This window comes from Coregonus clupeaformis, chromosome 36, assembly GCF_020615455.1.
Source record: "Coregonus clupeaformis isolate EN_2021a chromosome 36, ASM2061545v1, whole genome shotgun sequence".
Taxonomy (NCBI): domain Eukaryota; kingdom Metazoa; phylum Chordata; class Actinopteri; order Salmoniformes; family Salmonidae; genus Coregonus; species Coregonus clupeaformis.
Window position 1 is genome coordinate 16954774 of NC_059227.1, and position 11102 is coordinate 16965875.

The following is an 11102-nucleotide window of genomic DNA, read 5'->3' on the forward strand; positions in this document are numbered from 1 at the left end:
TGAAATCTAAAATCTTTGATGAAGTGGTTTGTCCAAAGGTAGATGCAAAGTGGGACCCTAGGGACATCCCTACCCTAAACTCTAACCCTAACCTTAACCCCCTACCCTTACCCTAGCCCTAACCTTAACCATAACCCTTACCGAAACAATTTGACATGTCAACTTCAAAGGGCTGATGTCAGAGTTAGACGTCCCAAGGATTCCACTTAGACTTTTCCTTGTCCAAATGCTCTTATGTCCCTTTTTGCCTCCAGCTTCCATCAGCTGACATGAATGACGTACACTAGATCACTAGACACTTAAAAAATAAAGAATAAAAAATAACCTCTACATTTCCCACTCGGGTGGATGTTGTGCTTTGTGACAGATGGGGGTTCAATAGACTTTAGCTAGCTAGCTAATATTGCATTGCTACTGCATTTTGTTGTCCTGAGTGGCGCAGTGGTCTAAGGCACTGCATCGCAGTGCTAACTGCGCCACTAGAGATCCTGGTTCGAATCCAGGCTCTGTCGCAGCCGGCCGCGACCGGGAGACTCATGGGCGGCGCACAATTGGCCCAGCGTCGTCCAGGGTAGGGGAGGGAATGGCCGGCAGGGATGTAGCTCAGTTGATAGAGCATGGCGTTTGCAACGCCAGGGTTGTGGGTTTGATTCCCACGGGGGGCCAGTATAAAAAAAAAAATGTATTCACTAACTGTAAGTCGCTCTGGATAAGAGTGTCTGCTAAATGACTTAAATGTAAAAATATGTTTACTTTACAGGCGACATGCCTGATGAGACATTTTATCACCAGAGAATTCGATAGCTACTGACGTTAATTACAGTAAAATAAAACCTGTGCGGACCAGAACTAGCTAGCAAAACTCACAGGATATTATTATTTTCTGAGAAATAATCTCTCTTGTCGACTCGGACAATGTTCTGACTTACTGTATATTTTACGAGGTTGGCCTGCTATTATACAAGGTTGAAGCACTTCTGACACCATGTTATGATCGTAAGATATGACCAATACAGAGACACTGCACAGAAGAGCAGGAGGGAGCAAATGGCTTAGCTTCAAAATGTTAGTGATCAATTGAATCATTCATGAAATTAATACCCAAACCCGGCCTGTACCCTAGTTATTGATTTAAAAAAACAGGCCCTACCCGGCCCTAACCCGATGTAAGATGTCGGGGCCCATAGGACTCGGGTTGGTAGCAGAGCTCTACTAGGGTGGACCAGAGCTACTGCAGACAAGAGCTAGCTAGTAGCTATAACCAGGATCAGAGCTAGTTAGTGCGAACCAGAGCTAGGCCAATGCTAGTGCGGACCAGAGCTAGCTAGCTACTAGCTACGCCCAGGATCAGAGCTGGACCAGAGCTAGTGTGGACCAGAGCTAGCTAGCGACTAACTACTCCCAGGATCAGAGCTAGTTAGTGCGGACCAGAGCTAGGCCAATGCTAGTGCGACCCAGAGCTAGCTACCTACTAGCTACGCCCTGGATCAGAGCTGGACCAGAGCTAGTGTGGACCAGAGCTAGCTAGCGACTAACTACTCCCTGGACCAGAGCTATTTAGTGTGGACCAGAGTCAGACCACAGCTCTGATCCGGTGCATAGCTAGTAGCTAGTCGCTATTTCCTATTGAAGCCTATGGAGCTTTTATGCAAATGCTCAATGGTTATAGTTCAAAAAGCAAAATAGTATCAACAATCTTTTGTCAGTAAGTATTCAGATCGATTGAATTTTACCACAGTTTGTCACGTTACAGCCTTATGCTAAAATTGATTAAATAAAAAAAATTCCTCAGCAATCTACACACAATAACACATAATGACAAAGTGAAAACATGTTTCTAGAATTTTTTGTAAATGTATTCAAAATAAAAAATAGAAATACCTTATTTACATAAGTACTCAGACCCTTTGCTATGAGACTCGAAATTGAGCTCAGGTGCATCCTGTTTCCATTGATCATCCTTGAGATGTTTCTACAACTTGATTGGAGTCCATCTGTGGTAAATTCAATTGATTGGACATGATTTGGAAAGGCACACACCTGTCTATATAAGGTCTCACAGTTGACAGTGCATGTCAGAGCAAAGACCAAGCCATGAGGTCGAAGGAATTGTCCGTAGAGCTCCGAGACAGGATTGTGTCGAGGCACAGATCTGGGGAAGGGTACCAAAACATTTCTGCAGCATTGAAGGTCCCCAAGAACACAGTTTGGAACCACCAAGACTCTTCCTAGAGCTGGCCGCCTGGCCAAACTGAGCAATTGGGGCCTTGGTCAGGGAGGTGACCAGGATCCCGATGGTCACTCTGACAGAGCTCTAGAGTTCCTCTGTGGAGATGGGAGAACCTTCCAGAAGGACAACCATCGCTGCAGCACTCCACCAATCAGGCCTTTATGGTAGAGTGGCCAGACGGAAGCCACTCCTCAGTAAAAGGCACATGACAGCCCGCTTGGAGTTTGCCAAAAGGCACCTAAAGACTCTCAGACCATGAGAAACAAGATTCTCTTGTCTGATGAAACCAAGATTGAACTCTTTGGCCTGAATGTCAAGCGTCACGTCTGGAGGAAACCTGGCACCATCTCTATGGTGAAGCATGGTGGTGGCAGCATCATGCTGTGGGGATGTTTTTCAGCGGCAGGGACTGGGAGACTAGTCAGGACCGAGGCAAAGATGAACGGAGCAAAGTACATGAAAACCTGTTCCAGAGCGCTCAGGACCTCAGACTGGGGGCGAAGGTTCACCTTCCAACAGGACAACGACCCTAAGCACACAGCGAAGACAACGCAGGAGTGGCTTCGGAACAAGTCTCTGAATGTTCTTGAGTGGCCTAGCCAGAGCCTGGACTTGAACCCGATCTAGCATCTCTGAAGAGACCTGAAAATAGCTGTGCAGCAACGCTCCCCATCCAACCTGACAGAGCTTGAGAGGATCTGCAGAGAAGAATGGGAGAAACTCCCCAAGTATAGGTGTGCCAAGCTTGTACCGTCATATCCAAGAAGACTCAAGGCTGTAATTGCTGCCAAAGAAGCTTCAACAAAGTACTGAGTAAAGGGTCTGAATACTTATGTAATATTTCTGTTTTTTATTTGTAATATATCAGCAAAGATTTTGAAAACATTTTTTGCTTGGTCATTATGGGGTCTTGTGTGTAGATTGATGAGGGGAAAAAACTGTTGAATCAATTTTAGAATAAGGCTGTAACCTAACAAAATGTGGAAAATGTCAAGGGGTCTGAATACTTTCCGAAGGGACTGTAAGTTGCATCAAAACATTATTTTTTTCTCAAGTAACCTGAAGACAGTCTGCCTGCACATTCTGACGTTATTTTGGTGTTGATAGCTTTTACAGTTTTGGCCTTACAGGTGGCAGTGGAATCAAATCAAATTGTATTTGTCACATGCGCCGAATACCGTGAAATGCTGACTTACAATCCCTTAACCAACAATGCAGTTCAAGAAATAGAGTTAAGAAAATATTTACTAAATAAACTAAGGTAAAAAAATTAATAAAGGCAAATAATAATAAGTAGAAACAATTTCTAAAGTTGTGCATGGCTTTCAACAAGCACACCTAACTAGCGCTGGCTAGCTAGCTAACTAGTTAGCCAAACAGCTCAACTTCCAGCAGCCTTTGCTAGTCTATTGGTCAATTTCGCGCCTATCCCATTTGCTTATTTGACATACATTTTTGTTTAGCTAACACCTTTCATACAAACAATTCTAGCTTGTCTTTTTACTTGCAGACGGAGGATCGAACTGCCTTTTTTGGCCTCCCAAACAGTGAGGTAACCAACCTGCAGTGATAGGCCAATGATTTGCCACACTAACTCGTAGCTGACCGACCAAGTAGGTAGCTAGGTGAGCTTTCAACTCTCCCTGGTGCGTCCCAGATCCCAATAATCTCTCCATCTTCCTGAAGTGTGCACTCGCTCACTACACTACTTACTCCCCACACATTTCAAAGCATTGGATTGGTGTTGGCATGGGCTACAGGGGGTTTCAATATATCTGTCTTTTCCTTTCAAATCCGTGAAGGGAAGTGAACAAGTGCACACTCCGGGAGAAAGGAGACATCTGTCTCTCTCTCTCTCTCTCTCTCTCTCTCTCTCTCTCTCTCTCTCTCTCTCTCTCTCTGTCTGTCTGTCTGTCTGTCTGTCTGTCTGTCTGTCTGTCTGTCTGTCTGTGTCTGTGCCTCTCACCCTCTCTGTGTCTCTCTGCCTGACAAGCTCTTTCTTCAAATAAGGGGATGCTCTCATGGCTACAGTTTTTGTGCAGGCATAGGTCTGCCTCTCCTTTCTTTATGTTAAGCTTTGCTGTAACACAAGTAGCTAGTAGGCCGTCTGACTGTAAAATGTGAGTGTGTATGTAGCTAGGAATATTTATGTATGTGACAACAGTGCTGATGTAGAAATGTCTTTATAGCTATATAAATTGGATGGACATTTGTTTGTATGTCTCTACAAGACAGCGCTGCTATTCCTTCCTTGGGAAGTCCGGTTCACTCCTAGCCCAGCTTCTAGACCAAGATTGTATTCTTGGTCTAGCCACAACACCATGCTACTTATTTACCAACCATTGTCTGTGCCTGTTTAGCGATGCTTTTCCCATGTCGGAGGGTATATTTGTGGTCGGTGGACGGTTCTGATTCCGAATGCGTTGTTTGCATCGCAAAAATTTAATCCAATTGTTAGTCGCAAACATGGATGTCATTCTACTTCTTGTCTGCTTCCTGTCTGCGGCAGAATGGTGCTCATATTGCGAGGCTGATTAGCTAGGACAAACAGTTTGTGAGAACACAACATGGAATCCATGTTTGGTTTTGATTTGGAGGGGGTGGTAGCATCCAACAATTCGATGTAATAGTTTATTGTGAACTGCTCGGTGATGTAAGGGGCAACTTTTTAAGAAGATCTGTCTACCGACTATGGATAGCCTATACATTCCGATGTGGAACACGTGCTGCTGCTACACAGGTACAGTCATTTGATCGTGAGTTATCTCGAACGCATTCTCTATGGAATACAATTAGACCTTGTCTTATTAGTATATGAAATAATTAATAAAGAGGTCTACGTTTGGGCTCCAAGACCACTCCATCACCACTGACAACTCCATTGTGTCCACCTCCCAGACTGCGAAGAACCTCGGTGTGACCTTGGACGACACCTTGTGGAATTCAGAGCCGAACCGATGGTGCTAGGATGCATAGACTACTACTGCTGCAACTCACACTGATTCACATGTAAGTTCTACCTGACAATTTGTATTGATTTATACGTCTCAGGCTCTGCACTCTCTTTGTTGGCATCATGTACCTTGCTTTCTGTGAGTAGTCTCGAAAACCTGACCCTAGGCAACACAGTGACTGGGGTCTGGTTTCAATGATGGTGTCATGAGCCCTCTCACTCCACCGGGTTACCACCTTAATTGGTTTCCACTATCTTCCACTCTGCTCACCTCCCTCTCTCTACTCAGCCTAACTAGCTCCACCTGTCCCTGCTCTGCTCGGCTCTAATTACTCTGCCAGCTGCGCTGCATTACCCACTAACCTCTCCCAGTATTTAAGGCCCTGTCTTTCAGCTCTCCGGTGTCAGATCGTCTGCAAAGCTCACACCCGGAACCTGTTTGCTCGCGCTTCTGGCTCACCCTGGTTTTGTGACCCCGGACCTGCCTGTTTTTTGGATACTCTTCTGCCTCAGGAGATCCAGACCTGCTTCTGCCATTACGACTCCTGACTACTCTTCAATCCCGGTAACTCTGACCAGCCTTCTGCCTTGCTACTACGTATTTTGGATTTCCCTTGAACTGTACTGCTGCCTGGTTTCATTCCGCCCTGTTGTGTCTGTGTCTCCCCCCCCCCCAGGACTTCTGGACCACCCACCACCGGCTTCATAGGACGCATCGCTGCCACTGGGGGGAGGCACAGACCCAGCACATCGGACGGGATAACCCCTGGAGCCTTCACTCACTCCCTACATCCCTTTCCCCTTAAGTTTAAATAAACTTTCTGGTGTGACGCAATTGTGGTCCTCTTGTCGTCTGTCTGAACCGTGACAGTACGATCTGACCATCATGGACTCAGCGCACACTTCCCCCGACATGGAAACCGAAGAGCCTGAGCAACCCACCGCCATGCTACGCCTGGAACACACTAAGAGAGAGCTAGGCCGCATGAGCGGCGTCATCTCCTCTCTGCTTCAGGTCGGCCACCAACAGCATCAGCAGTTCCAGCAGCACCAGCAGCAGTCCCAGCAGCAGCAACAACAACTCGCCATGATCATTCAACTCCTCACCAACCTGACCCCAGCCAGTCTGCCCACCAGCCCTGCCCCGAGTTACCTGCCCCGGTCATTGCAGCCGCTGCTCCGGAACCCAAGATTGGAAACCCCGAGCGGTTCAACGGCGATTCAACCCAGGTCCGGCCATTCCTGACTAGCTGCCGACTTCAGTTCTCCTTGCAGCCAAGGACCTTCGCCACGGAGGGGGCTAGAGTTGGGTATGCCATCACTCACCTGACGGGCCGAGCTCGACTCTGGGGAACAGCAGAGTTCGAACGTCAAACCCCCGCATGTGCAACCTTCGACCTGTTTGCTGAGGAGATGCTGAAGGTGTTTGACCTGGATTCACCAACCGCAGAGGCGTCTCGTGAACTGTTCAGTATTCGACAAGGCAGACGTACAGTCGCAGACCATTCCATCGACTTCCGAACCCTGGCTAGACGAAGTTCTTGGAACACACCATCGTTGGTGGACGCGTTCTTCCATAGTTTGGCTGACTATATCAAGGGACGAGTTGGTCTCCCATGAACTGCCTTCCACTCTTGATGAAGCCATCGCACTGACTGTCAGGATCGACAGAGGGATACAGACCCCGTCGTCGTGAGAGGGGGGCGCCAAGGTCCACCTACTACCGGCATTCGGAGAGATCCGACTGGGCTCCTGTCATCTACTGCCACTCACCCAGGTCAGCTTGATCAGTCTGAGCCTATGGAGATTGGGCGAGCCTCTCTCACTCCTGCAGAGCGCCAGCGACGCTTCACCTCAAACCTCTGCCTCTATTGTGGAGGTGATGGACATCGTGTGGTAACCTGCCCTTTAAAGGGCCGAAGCTCACCGGGCATAGGGGGAGTCCGGTTGAGTTCAATGACCATCCAGTCCTCCGACCGCAAACCCCTGCTGCAAGTTCACCTCCGCCTCCCTGACTCAACTCACACCCTGGCTGCTCTGGTGGATTCTGGCGCCGAAGCCAACATAATGGACATCAAGCTGGCACGCCAACTGGGACTGGAGAACCTCCGTTTGACACCTCCTATTCCTGCCCGGGCACTGGACGGACACTTACTCGGATCGGTCACTCATGTCACGGCCCCGGTCTCGATGGGTCTGTCCGGGAAACCATCAAGAAACTATCCAGTTTCACCTGCTCCCCTCTCCAGGCCAACCCCTCATCCTGGGTTACCCATGGCTCCGCCCGGCACAACCCTCAGCTCGACTGGGTGACCGGGGTGATCAGGGAGTGGGGAGAGGACTGCCACCGAACCTGCCTGCTTGCCGCCGCACTACCCCTCGGCCAGTACCTACTAACTCCGCTCCTGACCCCTCCAAGGACCCTGTGTCGATTCTGCCAAGTCCCTGCATCGTTGCAGCTCTGACCTGGGCTGTTGAGGAACAGGTGCTGGAGGCTCTCCGTAACCAGCCAGGTCCCAGCACTTGCCCAGCTGACCGCCTTTTTGTCCCCCGAAGACCTGAGGTCCCAGGTCGTTCAGTGGGGACATGACTCCCGCCTAGCTTGTCACCCTGGCTCCACCCGCACTTACAACCTGCTCGCCCAGAGGTTCTGGTGGCCCTCTCTGAGGAAGGATGTACGGGGAATTCGTCCAAGCCTGCCCCATCTGCAACCAACACAAGTCGTCCTGCCAGCCCCCAGCCGGATTGCTGCAGCCCCTGCCTGTGCCCAGGAGTCCGCTGGTCCCTGCTGCGCCTTGTCCTCCTCCTCCACGGCTCGTCGAAGGTGGTCTGGTTTACACCGTCCCGCCGCCTGCTTCGGTCCAGACGGAGGGGTAGGGGTCTCCAGTACCTCATTGACTGGGAGGGCTATGGACCTGAGGAAAGGACCTGGGTGCCAGCTAGTCGGATTGTGGATAGGACTCTCATCACCGCTTTCCACCAACGGCATCCTGATCAACCTGCAATCCGTGAGGGCCGCCCCAGAGGGGTCCCTAACCGTCCGGCCCGCCTCGGCTTCCTGTCCTGTGCCTGATCCTGTCTCGGGACCTGTCCCATCTCCCGACCACGGCCCTCCGGCTTCCTCCGAGGATGAGGACGTTCACTGGACCGTTCGGAGGAGTTCTAGCCCTCCTCCGGCTCCCCTCCCCGCCCGGCGTGGTGTTGCTCTTGGGACTTCTGGGGCCGTCCTTGGGGGGTTCTGTCATGAGCCCTCTCACTCCACCGGGTTACCACCTTAATTGGTTTCCACTATCTTCCACTCTGCTCACCTCCCTCTCTCTACTCAGCCTAACTAGCTCCACCTGTCCCTGCTCTGCTCGGCTCTAATTACTCTGCCAGCTGCGCTGCATTACCCACTAACCTCTCCCAGTATTTAAGGCCCTGTCTTTCAGCTCTCCGGTGTCAGATCGTCTGCAAAGCTCACACCCCGGAACCTGTTTGCTCGCGCTTCTGGCTCACCCTGGTTTTGTGACCCCGGACCTGCCTGTTTATTGGATACTCTTCTGCCTTAGGAGATCCAGACCTGCTTCTGCCATTACGACTCCTGACTACTCTTCAATCCCGGTAACTCTGACCAGCCTTCTGCCTTGCTACTACGTATTTTGGATTCCCTTGAACTGTACTGCTGCCTGGTTTCATTCCGCCCTGTTGTGTCTGTGTCTCCCCCAGGACTTCTGGACCACCCACCACCGGCTTCATAGGACGCATCGCTGCCACTGGGGGAGGCACAGACCCAGCACATCGGACGGGATAACCCCTGGAGCCTTCACTCACTCCCTACATCCCTTTCCCCTTAAGTTTAAATAAACTTTCTGGTGTGACGCAATTGTGGTCCTCTTGTCGTCTGTCTGAACCGTGACAGATGGACTCTTTTGGCATATAGGAACTACGTCACTACTTTATCCGCTTTAATAAAATACAAAATAGTAGCTAGCAAGATGGAGATCACGGAAGTTATTTTTACTGAGTGCGTTTCACAAGTGGCTAGTTTGCATCAATTACCTTAACTAAAACCACTGCAAAGGTTTTGCCTGCAAACTTTGGTTTTAAATCGCGACGTTCTGGCATGTCTGCCTCGTGGCAGTGACGTAGTTCCTCTATGCCAAAAGAGTCCATCATTGAAACCAGTCACTGTGTTGCCTAGGGTCGGGTTTTTGAGACTATGCTGTGAGCCAGTCATAATTAGCACACTAACACAACTGTTTTCAGATAGTAAATCTCACACATTGTTTGACTCACAAATGTGAGCTCTTCTAATCATGTGGGTTTATAAAGGACAAAACATGAAAGTGGTTATTTTATTATATCAATCATTATCCTTTCTCACAATTTATTTGCTGCAGGAATAGACAGACACAAATCCAGGTTAGCGTCTGTTTTGTATTCAGGTTATAGCCTGTTGATTCAGGGTTTCTACTCTCACCATCTGTGTGAGGTGACATCATTTTATGTACAATGACATCACTCTATAATAATGATATCAAGCCTTTGTAGAAAACACCTGATTCCTCCATAAAATCATTAGCAGAGCAGCAGAGCAGAGATCAAAACGGCATGGGCACATATGGCTTTGTTCCGACTAGACATATATAGTTCATTACCTAACTAACACCTCCACATCCTTAGGGTTAGCTCCAAATCCTTCCAGTTGCATGATCTACATGTCTGAAAATCCTGCTCCCTCTTCAACTTCTTGCACTTTCTCACCAATTTCTTCCTTTTCGATGAATTAAATAAAGCAATTTGGCCTGCATGTAGGCTGCTTTATCCCAGTGCGAGGCTTGCATGCCAAGAGTAATAAAAGCAAATAAATACATAAACGAAGCCTCCAAACTTTCAGAACCACCTGGCACACATGTTTATATGCACCGGTATTAACATGTTCTTGTACTTTATGGCTCAGAAAACACTTACAGCGGTGTCACTAGGCCATGGGGACACAGCTCAGCCCCATTAGGCATTTATACATGACCCAGGAGTGAACTACATCGTGAGGAGAGGAGGGTAACAGAGATTTGGCCTGGCTCAGTCAAGGTGATTATGACACACCTTTTATTATGATGGTTGTATGATCTTGAAGAGTGCAGAAAGGTGGACAGCAGTTTTCTCTGTACATGAGATGTAAGCTCAGGTGATGTGAATGTCCAGCAAACTGTGCTTTTCAAGGTGTTGTTGTGATAATAGGGAATAATACAGCACATATCGTTTTCATACAGAGGACGAGGAGCAGTGCTTTGCCAGCTGCTAGATGCCCGCTGGGCTTCTACATATTCAGCACTTTAGAGCAGTTGTTCCCAACCAGAGGTACTAGGACCCCTGGGGGTACTTGGCCTATCCACAGGGGGTACTTGAGAAGACTCATGAGACCGTAGGCTTACTGGTAAAATGCACATGAGGGGCTACTTCAGGGGTACTCTGGGTAGATCAAACTCAGTTGGTGGTACAGTAACCGAAAAAGGTTGGGAACCACTGCTTTAAAGAGTATTCAAAAGAGGTGGAGCCACTAATGCTTCTTGAAGCCACTATCATCTTAAGAGCTTGGGCGTAACCTTAATGGCTATTCCTCTCACTCTTGAAGATTAACCTAACGTTGCAGGCGTAAAATAAACGCATGAACAGGGTCACCAGAAACCGGAAGCATGACGACCCGCTAAGGGTGCTTGGAGATAAACAGCACATGATACCCATTTGTGATTGTTAGGCATGGCTGACAGTGATTTCAACGCACTGAAGCGTATTTCCAGTGTAGATCATTTCCACATACTTGCGGTGACGTGCACGTTCATTTTGTGATGCTTGTTTCTCAGACAGCTATTGAGGTCTGTCTGTGTTGGGCTATAAGAATAATGTACTGGCTCCAGTAGGGCTGTTGATAAGACC